Source organism: Monodon monoceros, unplaced genomic scaffold (genome assembly GCF_005190385.1).
Source record: "Monodon monoceros isolate NGI ecotype Baffin Bay Population unplaced genomic scaffold, NGI_Narwhal_1 Super_Scaffold_16, whole genome shotgun sequence".
NCBI lineage: Eukaryota > Metazoa > Chordata > Mammalia > Artiodactyla > Monodontidae > Monodon > Monodon monoceros.
The window spans coordinates 111,853,100-111,864,660 of NW_021703772.1; positions in this window are offsets into that span (position 1 = coordinate 111,853,100).

Here is an 11,561-nt window from a genome sequence, read left to right on the forward strand (position 1 = left end):
ACGGGTCTCTCACTGTTGTGGCCTCTCCCGTTGCGGAGCACAGGCTCCGGACGCACAGGCCCAGCGGCCATGGCTCACAGGCCCAGCCTCTTCGCGGCATGTGGGATCCTCCTGGACCAGAGCACGAACCCGCATCCCCTGCATCGGCAGGCGGACTCTCAACCACTGCGCCACCAGGGAAGCCCTATGATACCACTTTTTATTTACCCATTCATCAGTTGATAAACATTTGAGTTGTTTCCACTTACTGGCTCTTATGAATAATCTTGCTATGCATAATTGTGTACAAGTTTTTGTGTGGCTATATGTTTTTATTTCTCTTGGGTATATGCCTAGGAGTGGAATTTCTGGATTATTAAGGGAAAGTACAGAAAGTGTACCCCATCTCTCCTCACCCCCATACAGTTTCCCTCTTATTGACATTTTGTATTAGTGTGGCACATTTGTTACAATTGAAGAAATGATATTTATACATTATTATTAACTAAAGTCCATCATTTACATTAGGGTTCATTCTTTGCATTAAATAGTTTATGGATTCTGACAAATGTGTATGTCACTTGTCCACCATTATAGTATCTTACAGAATAGTTTCACTGCCCTAAAAATCCCCTGTGCTCCAACTATTCACCCCTCCCTTCCCGGAAACCTTTGGCAAGCACTGGTACTTTTACTGTCTTTATAGTTTTGTCTCTTCATGAATATCATATAGTTGGAATCACACAGTATGTAGCCTTTTCAGATTGGTTCCTTTCACTTAGTAATATGCATTCAAGTTTCCCCCATGTCTTTTCATGGCTTAATAGTTCATTTCTTTTTATTGCTGAATAATATCCCATTGTATGTATGTATCATGTTTTTTTAATCCATTCACCTAGGACATTCACCTGTTTCCATTTTTGGCAGTTATCATGTTGAGCATCTTTTCACGTGCTTATTTGCCATCTATATACTTTCTTTGGTGAAGTTCTGTTCAGATCTTTTGCCCATTTTTATTGAGTTTTTGTTTTCTTATTGTTGAGTTTTAAGAGTTCTTTGTATCTGGTTTCTCACCATTAAGTATAATGTTAGCTGTAGGGTTTTTTGTAGATGTTTATTATCAAGTTAAGGAATTTCCCTCTATTCTTATTTTACTGAGAGTTTTTAATATGAATTGGTGTTAGGGAATTCCCTGGCAGTCCAGTGGTTAAGACTCTGCACTTTCACTGCCCAGAGCCCGGGTTCAATCCCTGGTCATGGAACTAAGATCCCACAAGCCACGCAGCATGGCTGAAAAAAAAAAAAAAAAGAAGAATTGGTGTTGGATTTTGTCAAATGCTTTTTCTGCATCTATTGATATAATCATATGATTTTATCTTTTGCCTGTTGATGTGATGAATTACATTGATATTTCAAATATCAATTACTTGTTGAATTAGACCTGCATACCTGTGTTTAAAAGACATGTATAGGTAGAAAGTGAAAGGATAGAAAAGGTATTCCGTGCAAACGGTAATCAAAAGAGAGCAGAGGTGGCTATCTAATATCAGACAAAATAGACTTTAAGTCAAAAACTGTTGTCTGAGACAAAAAAGGACATAATATATTGATAAAAGGGTCAAATCACCAAGAAAATATTAACAATTATAAATATATGTGCACCAAACATCAGAGCTCCTAAATATGTGAAGCAAACATTAACAGAATTGAAAGGAGAAATAGTTCTACAACAGTAGTTGGATACTGAAATACCCTACTTTCAATAACAGTTAGAACATAACAGGTATATACAGAACACTCTGCCCAAGAAAAGCAGAATACACATTCTTCTCAGGTACACATGAAACACTCTCCAGGATAGACCATATGTTAGGATACACAAATCTTAAAAATTAAAAAAATTGAAACCATACAAAGTATATTTTCTGATTGCAGTAGAATGAAACTAGAAATCAATAGCAAAAGGAAAACTGAAAATTTCACAATATGTGGAAATTGAACAACATACTCCAAAAAACCCATGAGTCAAAGAAAAAATCACAAGGGAAATTAGAAAATATCTTGAGACAAAATAAAACAAAAACAGCACATGCAAAACCTTATGGAAGGGACTTTCCTGGTGGCACAGTGGATAAGAATCCGCCTGCCAATGCAGGGGACACGGGTTCGAGCCCTGGTCCGGGAAGATCCCACATGCCACGGAGCAACTAAACCCATGTGCTACAACTACTGAAGCCCACGTGCCTAGAGCCCATGCTCTACAACAAGAGAAGCCACTGCAATGAGAAACCCGTGCACCACAACAAAGAGTAGCCCCTCCTCACCACTACTAGAGAAAAGCCCTCACGCAGCAACGAAGACCTAACGCAGCCAAAAATAAATAAATAAATTTTATATTTAAAAAACCTTATGGAAAGCAGCAAAAACAGTGCTCAGTGGGAAATTCATAGCTTTAAATGCTTACATTAAAAAAGAAGGAAGATCTCAAATCAGCAACTTAACTTCACACATTAAGGAACTAGAAAAAGAAGAACAAACTAAACTCAAAGATAGTAGAGGGAAGGAAATAATGAAAATTAGTGCAGAGATAAATGAAATAGAAAATAGGAGAACAGTAGAGAGATCAATACAACCAAAAGTTAGTTATTTGAACAGGTCAACAAAAGCGATAAACATTTTTTAGCTAGATTAAGAAAAAAGAAGACTCAGATAACAAAAATTCAAATAACTAAAATGAAAGTGGGGATATTAATATGGATTTTACAGAAATGAAAAGGGTTATTAGAGAGGTACACAACTGTACGGTGGACAGTTGTATGCCAAAAATTGGATAACCTAGACGAAATGGACAAATTTCTAGAAAAACAATCTACCAAAACTGAATCATGAAGAAATGGAAAATCTGAATAGACCTATTACTAGTAAGGAGACTGAAACAGTAATCAAAAACTTCCCAACAAAGAATGAAAATACACACAATTTTTTAAACAATCACCAAAACCTCCCAACAAAGAAAAGGCCTGGACCAGGTAACTTCACTGGCAGAATTCTACCCAACATTTAAAGAAGAATAAACACCAATCCTTCTCAAACTCTTTAAAAAATTGAAGAGGTGGGGATACTTCCAAACTCATTCTGAAGCCAGAATTCCTTTTTTACTAACACTGGACAAAGAAACTGTAAGAAAAGAAAACTACAGACCAATATTCCTTATGACTATTGATGCAAAGGCTCTCCACAAAATGTGCTGGAGGAAGTCATTGAGAAGATGTCACTGCTGGTTGACCCGTGAGCTAGACCCAGGCAATCTGAGGCTCCTCACCTTCTACCCAGTCCTTGGATTGTTTATTCACTTGCCTTCCCCATACTAGAAGTTTCCACAGGGACACAGCTTTCAGATAATAAAGTGCTGTTGAGACCATCTGGATGGCATACGCCTGACGGAACTCAGTTAAGACATCTATATAAACTTTTAAGATTCTAGTGGGTGAGTATGGAGGTCTACTTGTGGCTGCCCAAGACAAGCCTTGCATGCAAGTTCCCTTCCTTATTAAACCTGCTACCTACCAATTTAGAGTGTCTGCCTCTTTCTTTAGTCTCTCTGTACCATCTGTATATGGGGGCCCATTTCAGGTTTCACCCAGGAAACTTCTGAGTGTGTGAACTAACAATTGGTGAGCCAGCCAGGCGACCAAAGTAATGGGCCTTGGGAAAGAGGCATACTCAGGGGAAATCCTGAGTTGCCCATCAGTCTCTATGTGGGGAGGGTGATCTGTATGTTAGGTGCTTGTGGACTGCCACATGTATATGGGGATACACCAGATGCCGGCTGGTCTAATTCACTTGTTTGAGGAACTGTGCAGAGCTCACTGTGGCAGAGAAGTGGAATGCATGGCTGCACAGTGGGCTGGCCACCAATGCTCAGCTAGAAGCTGAAGGTCGAGTTAGAATGTTGGAAGAAGAGCTGAGGTTAGAGAATGACTTGCGGTGTCCACTGCTCTGCTGGCTTCAGGGTTAGCAGACTAGGTGGGAAAGCAGGATAATAAGTTGCAGACCTTAGTGTGTTGTTTCGCAAAGCTAGGAGGGTGCAAGTTGCTACGGATGAAAATCCAAGCATTTGTGTTAAATCCTGATTGGGACACTAAGAAGTGAAATCCCTGGGAAAGTGAGGAGGGTGAATTGTTATATTAACAGTGAAATGGTTGGAGCGCCCTGTGCCCTAATACAAAGGAAAAATTTAAATAGTAATTTCTCTAGACTTCTGATAGTACAGGAATATACCCCAAAATTCTTGGGAGAAAACCTCATTGTTTCTCTGTCCTTTGCAGTTGTAAATCTCATCATGTCTTTGAAATGTAAACATGCCAGGAGATAACTCAAACACTGCCCACAGATTCTCAGGGAAAAAGGGGGTAAAGAGACTTTTTAAAATACAGAAGCTTTCTCATCCCAGATTTAGTCCACAGCCTCCATAAGATTATTTGTCATGAGCAAATACAAATATTAAGTCTTCTCTATAAATATTAGTAAAATCTTTAGCTGTATGAATGGGTAACCTTAACTCATTCTGCCTGCTAGGGACACAATTTGGATTCAACTGTTATTTATAAACTAATGAGTTTTGTATTGTTATACCTGATGTATGGCTAAGGTTTTGGAACGAATGCTATGGGGTCTCCATGTCTGTCTCTACGTTTATGTGTATCTATGGATATATATTATGTATATGTGATTTTTTTTAACCTTCAGAGGGTATTGCCAAAATTAATTTGTAAAAGGTCTCTAATTGGTTTAAAGGAAAAATAAGCTTTGATATCAATAGTGCACTTATGTAAAACTAAGAAGTTAATTTTCTTTCATCTGCTAGAAGCACAAACTTTTATTGGACTATTGGTCTGTTCTTGATGGGATTTGGAATAGCTTTTTTTTTTTTTACCTTTTAAGTAATTTGCCTAAAAACAAAGATTCTGTGTTCTAGTAAAATAATTTCCTGTCCTTCATGTTGTCTTTATCAGGTTTTTGATTACTTAAGAAAACTGTTAAAAGAGTTACTTTTTTTACAACTATGTAACTTTCTATATTTGCCTAGATAAATGGATAACTAAGTATTGTTTCACAGTGAACGATGATCCTATTTAATCAAGTGTTTTAAAACCTTTTGATATTTTTGACAAGCTTCCCCAAAATCAAATTCTAAATGAGGTCTTGTTGACCTTGAACTAACTTTGGCATTTTCCAGAGGGTCCCTGAACTATCTCAAAAGATATGTTCTTTTTCCTTATAAAAGAGAGATATTAAACTAATTGGGCTTATTTTATATGTTAAATTACCTGGGAAGCAGATGCTAAACTTTCTTTAGGGTATATTTGTATGAAATTCCTAAAAATCTGATATATCCTGGTATGATGTTATCATTCATAATTTTTAATTGTATGTTACAGAGATAACGAAGTTTCCTTGTCAATTGCATTATAATGAACTCTCATCAGATCTTTAACCATGGCTATTTTTAAAGTCTTTTCTCATTTATAGACAGTTATTGTTTATTTTGCTGCTTTTGCAAAAGTTCCTGCAAAAGTGCTTCATCTTCAAGGAGATTCATGGAAAAGACTCTGACAAATACAGGTTTCTGTAACTAAGATCAATTTGCCTTCATGTGAGAGGGACAATAGTGGGCCTTTCAAGTGGTTCCCCAAGGCTGCCTGCACAGCCCCACCATATGTCATGGATGGTAGCCTGAGACCTGCCCCTGTTCTCCTTCCCACATCAGTAAAACAGGCCCCTTACATTGATGATATTATGTTGAATGTGAAGACTTGCCTGTGCTGCAGGACACTCTGCAGACTTTGCTAACGTTGGCAAGGGAGAAGATGGGTGGTGAGCCCACAGAAAATTCAAGGCCCAGGCAACATGATAAAGTTTTGGGGAGTTGTTTTGTTGGATAAGATGTACATTGTCTCAGAAGCTGTGATCGGTAAGGTACAAATCTATCCAATCCCTAAGAATGTAAAAGAGGTGCAAGCTTTTGTAGGAATTTTGGGGTTTGGAGGACTTTCATTCCCCATCTGGCACAATGCCTCCATCTCTCACCATCTGGTAAAGAAAGGCACATATAGGACTGGGTATCAGAGCAACAAGCCACCTTTGACAAGGGAAAGATGCTAGTGAAGCTGATTAAAGCTCTAAGCACCTCCCAGTCAGGGGTACCACTTGAATTAGATGTATCTGTGACTCTGGAAGGTATGTGTTGGGCACTGGGGCAGACACAACCAAAGGAGAGAGTACCTCTTAGGCCTCCAGAGAGGTCTCAGATCTGGAAGGGGGCAGAAACACAATATATTCCCATAGAGCAATACCTCCTAGCACAATGCTTTTCCAGGTAGAGCCTCTCACAAAGAAACAGTGTCTCATAAGAACTTTCCTTCGAGACTTCCCTGGTGGCACAGTGGTTAAAAGTCTGCCTGTCAATGCAGGGGACATGGGTTTGATCTCTGGTCCGGGAAGATCCCACATGCCGCAGAGCAACAAAACCCATGCGCCACAACTACTGAGCCCGTGAGCCACAACTACTGAAGCCCACACACCTAGAGCCCGTACTCCGCAACAAGAGAAGCCACTGCAATGAGAAGCCCACACACCGCAATGAAGAGTAGCCCCTGCTCATACCAACTAGAGAAAGCCTATGCACAGCAACGAAGATCCAACTCAGCCAAAAATAAATAAATAAAATAAATAAATTTATTAAAAAATAAACAAAAACTTTGAAGTTTTTAATTTTTATGGGGTCCAATTTGTCTATTTTTTCCTTTTGTTGCCTATGCTCTTGGTGTCATATTCAATGCCATGAGGTTTGCCCCTGTGTTTTCTTCTGAGTTTTATACATTTAGCTCTATGTTGAGTTCTTTGACCCATTTTGAGTTGATTTTTGTATGTAGTGTAAGGGAAGATTTCAGCCTCATTCTTTTTTTTTTTTTTTGCGGTACGCGGGCCTGTCACTGTTGTGGCCTCTCCCGTTGCGGAGCACAGGTTCCGGACGCGCAGGCTCAGCGGCCATGGCTCACGGGCCCAGCCGCTCCGCGGCATGTGGGATCTTCCCGCATCCGGGCATGAACCCCCGTCCGCTAGCATCGGCAGGCGGACTCCCAACCACTGCGCCACCAGGGAAGCCCCGGAAGTGTTTCACTTTATTTCCTCCCCTTCTAGTATAAAAGGAGCCTGAATTCTAACTCAGGCAAGATGGTTCTTTGGGGCATGAGCCCACCATCTTCTCGGTTTGCTGGCATTCCAAATAAAGTCTTATTCCTTGTCCCAAAAACTTGTCCCTTGATTATTGGCCTGTCGTGCGGTGAGTAGTACGAGCTTAAACTCAGTAACACTATGAATATTCAAACTTGGGTGTTTGGTAGTTATTTTTTAAAAATAATTAAAGTGAGTCTCTGACTTCAAGGAAAACAACTGAAAGAATGTGTTAAAATCTGGGCTTGGAAGGAAAAATTATAATTTTGAAATACTTGTATTCACCATGAGCTTGATGGCTTCCCAGTCCTTAAAGGCTTTTCTATTCAACAGTGAAGCAAATGTAATTTTTGATATTGGATAAGGAAGTATATTAATACTTGGAATATCTGCATAACTCAGTGAACCCATATTTTTCAAATGATCAATGCATGGTTATATTAGTTGGGGTTCCCCAGAGAAACAGAATGTTTATGAAGAAATTGGCTCACGCGATTATGGAGGCTGAGAAGTCCCAAGATCTGCAGTCTAGAGAGAGACCCAGGAGAGTTATGTATCATTCTAGTCTAAGTCTAGAGACCTGAAAACCAGGAGAGCAGATGGTGTAAATTCTAGTCTGAGTCTGAGTCTGACCAGAGGAACTGTCCCAGCTCAAAGACTATAGGCAGAGAGAGCAATTCTCTATTGCTCAAATTTTTGTTCTATTCAGACCTTCAGTGAATTGGATGAGGCCTGCCCACATTGTAAGGACAATCTGCTTTACTCAGTCTACTGCTTCAAATGTTAGTTTCATCCAGACATACCCAGAATAATGTTTAACCTTATATCTGGGCACCCTGTGGCCCAGTCAAGTTGATACATAAAATTAACCATCACAGTGATGTTTTACAATCATTTATGGGTAAAAAAATCCATCTAAAGTGCAAGATAAGCCAAACCGTAATATAACAGAATCCACAAAGTTCATTGTTAAGGCTTCAGATTCCACACTGTAATTAACCTTTAAGAAACTACAGCTAGTTTTGTTTTAGTGTCATATCAAAGAAGAGTATCCACAGTTACCTGAAAAGATAAGTTAAAGTAAGCCAATCATTGAAGAGATTTGCAAAAATTTAAAACATTGCAACTCTTCTTACTGATTTCTTTTTTGTTTTGGGAAAATAGCTTTTCATTAAATTACTATTTTTTGTTAACATGTAATTGGTATATATAATTTTTACACAAATCAGTAAATATTTTAAAACTTTTGTTTTAATTTCTAATTTAGTAAACATCCATAGATATATCCCACTGCATAGTCAAAAATTTAACCTTGCCCAAAGAAAGGTCTGCCCTTTGCCCTTAGCTTCCGGGAGATAACCTTTGTTTGCTTGCAAGCCTTGGGTCCCACTGGATAGTCTAACAATATGATTTAGACCAGGCGCTGGCTACACCAGAAAGACTATCAATGTGTGAGTGGGGTCTTTCTTTGTGTCACCCTCAGTGGGGCTGGAGCCTAAGATCACCCATGCCTATTTAATACAGCCCCAGTAAAGACGCTGAACACTGACACCTGAGTGAGCCCACCTGGTAGGTAGCACTCTGTGCATGCTGTCACACATGCCAGGAAGGTGAGGCATCCTGACCCCATGGCGAGAAGACTGTAGAAGCTCCAGGTGTGGTATTTTTCCTGGACTCTGCTCTTTGCACTCTTCAGTAAGATGATTTCAATCTGTATTCTTGTAATAAGCTATAATCATGAGTATAACTGCTTTCAGTGAATTCTGTGAGTCTTTCTAGGGAAATATCACACCCAAGGGTGATCTTAGGGACCCCTAAACTTGCAGTTGTTGACAGAAGTAAGGGAAATCTTGTGTACTGTGTTCCCTCTAATTTCAGAGTTGGCTAAACTCTTGTACTCACATAAACCTCTTTGGAGTATTTACTACCACTACTATTACTACTAGAGGTTCAAAGAATTTAAGAACCACCAGTCTGGGAGTAACACTGATAGGTTTATCTGGCAAGATGTGCACGGTTTTTACCTGTTTCAAAGTTACATTTTAGTAGGTCCCCTTTGGTCCTGTCCTTCCTGCTCCCTTGAACTGAAGCCACAGGCTGAACCTCTGAGTTCATTTTGGCATGGGGACAGAGGCCTAGTAGCTCAGGATCCTTTCTACCCACTTAGAAGCTATTTCTGCCTGGGGCATTGTGGGGTGGGGCGAAGGAAGGCATGGTGGAATAGATTCACCCTGGGATGGCAGTCAGGTACATGAATGCCTTTTAATTGAGCCAAAGGGATTCAGGGGTGGGGAGTATGAAGTGGGGACAGCACAGGGGTCAGGCAGCCTTTGAGCCAAAGCTTGAGGGATGGCCAGGCAGTACAGGATACACAGGTCTGAGGCAATCTTAGGTACACTGGCTTTATCCCGGTAAAACCACTTCAGTTCTTGTCTGCCTTTGTTTACTCTTTTTCCATCTCTATGTCTCTTCCCATAATGAAACATCATTCCCATGACTCCTTAGCATGCCTTAGAATAATGCTATTATCAGAAGTGTATTTAGAAATGCTCTGTGTGATTTGAGACTGAGAGTAAAGGCTCGAGATTAGGTGATATTTGCACAAACCTCCCGTGAAGAGACCATAGGCACTGGAATAGGACAGAGCTCTGTTGGAATTCTGGCTTTCCTCTGTCCTTAACCTGGGATCTTGAGCAAATTACTCAAACATTTTAAGCCTGTTTCCCCATCTGGAAGGTAGATATAAAGTGGTTGGGACAATTAATCAGAACATCCATGGTAGCACAGGGCCAGGGACGAGGCAGTCACGTGGTAAATACTGATTATTTTCCCTCCTTTCCCACCACCTCCCTCTCTCCTGCAGAGACACTCAGTCTGGGATTAGTGATGACCAACCACAGCTGTGAGGTCAGAGCCATCCTGGCTTTAGTTCCTGGGTTAAGGTAAGAAGTTAACTAGACTAGAAAACAGAATACATGCCATATGTGAATAGCCACTTTAATAATTTTCTGTTAGTGACAAGTCAGTAGAGCACAGAGATTATTATCAGAATTTGTGGTGGGATAATGAGGCCACATTTAGTCTGCTTAAGGCATATTCAAGGAGTGGGGACTTAACTTGGGATTTTATGGAGACAACAAAAGGATTAGTTGAAAGTGGCTGAGAGTCTTCAAACAGAACAGGAGCTACATGCAACTGTCCGTACAGTTAACTTGGAAACGATATTAGACATACTATAAACAATTTTCCCAGAGATTCTGGTTTCAATTCCAATTTCCTAATGAATGTTTCTGTATTGTGCCTCTGCTTATATGTTTGCTCAAAATTTAAGAACAGAGTCCTAACCTGTGGTGTTACAGAGAAATCTGCTTCTACTAGTTCTTTCAAAGGTTTATTGCTACTTATTCTCCAGGGAGTGGCCTCTCTTTTTCTCTTTCTGTCTCTGTCGCTTTCTGTCTCTCTCTCTCTCCTATGTCTCCTCTCTCTCCTCCTCTATCTCTCTGTGTCCACCACCTCCCCTGTATTGTTGACCCTGAGGCTGAAGTCAGAGGTTTGACCCTATAGCCAGCCATTCCTGCTTTTTGTGAAACTCTTATTGTACTGTGGTGAAGGAAAGGTTTATCTGGTTCACTCTTTGGTAGGAAAAAGAATTTCCCAATTCGGGGTAGGAGCTGAACGTGAAAACCCGTCAAAAAGAAGGACATCACAACATTTTCTGTTTAGTACCATTTAAAAAATCCCCACCCGCCGTCTTCTGCAAGGGCTCCAAGAGGATGACTGCTTAACTATTTTATATCTACCAATGAGTACTATGGAAGCACCAAAATAAGTAGAAATATCTTGCCTGTCTTCATATCACACATAATCATAATATGGTTTTCAGTTCCTTTGGCTCTGTAACATCAAGTGGCAGCAGCTGTAGTATATGTTTCTCCATTAGAAATGACTGAAAGAGGGCTTCCCTGGTGGTGCAGTGGTTGAGAGTCCGCCTGCCGATGCAGGGGACACGGGTTCGTGCCCCGGTCCGGGAAGATCCCACATGCCGCAGAGCGGCTGGGCCCGTGAGCCATGGCTGCTGAGCCTGCGCGTCCGGAGCCTGTGCTCCGCAACGGGAGAGGCCACAACAGTGAGAGGCCCGCGTACTGCAAAAAAAAAGAAATGACTGAAAGAGAAAAAGAAAAAGGCATTAGTAAAATGGAAGCAGCCAATGGGAGTAAGTCCCAAAACGAGTGCTCGTCTCTTCAGAACTGAAGTGGGCAGGCATGAAGGACAGCAAGAATGGGTAGGAGAAGAGGCTCCTGAGGGTGCAGGGCTGTGAATGCAGAGTTTGCATACCTGTGCTAGAA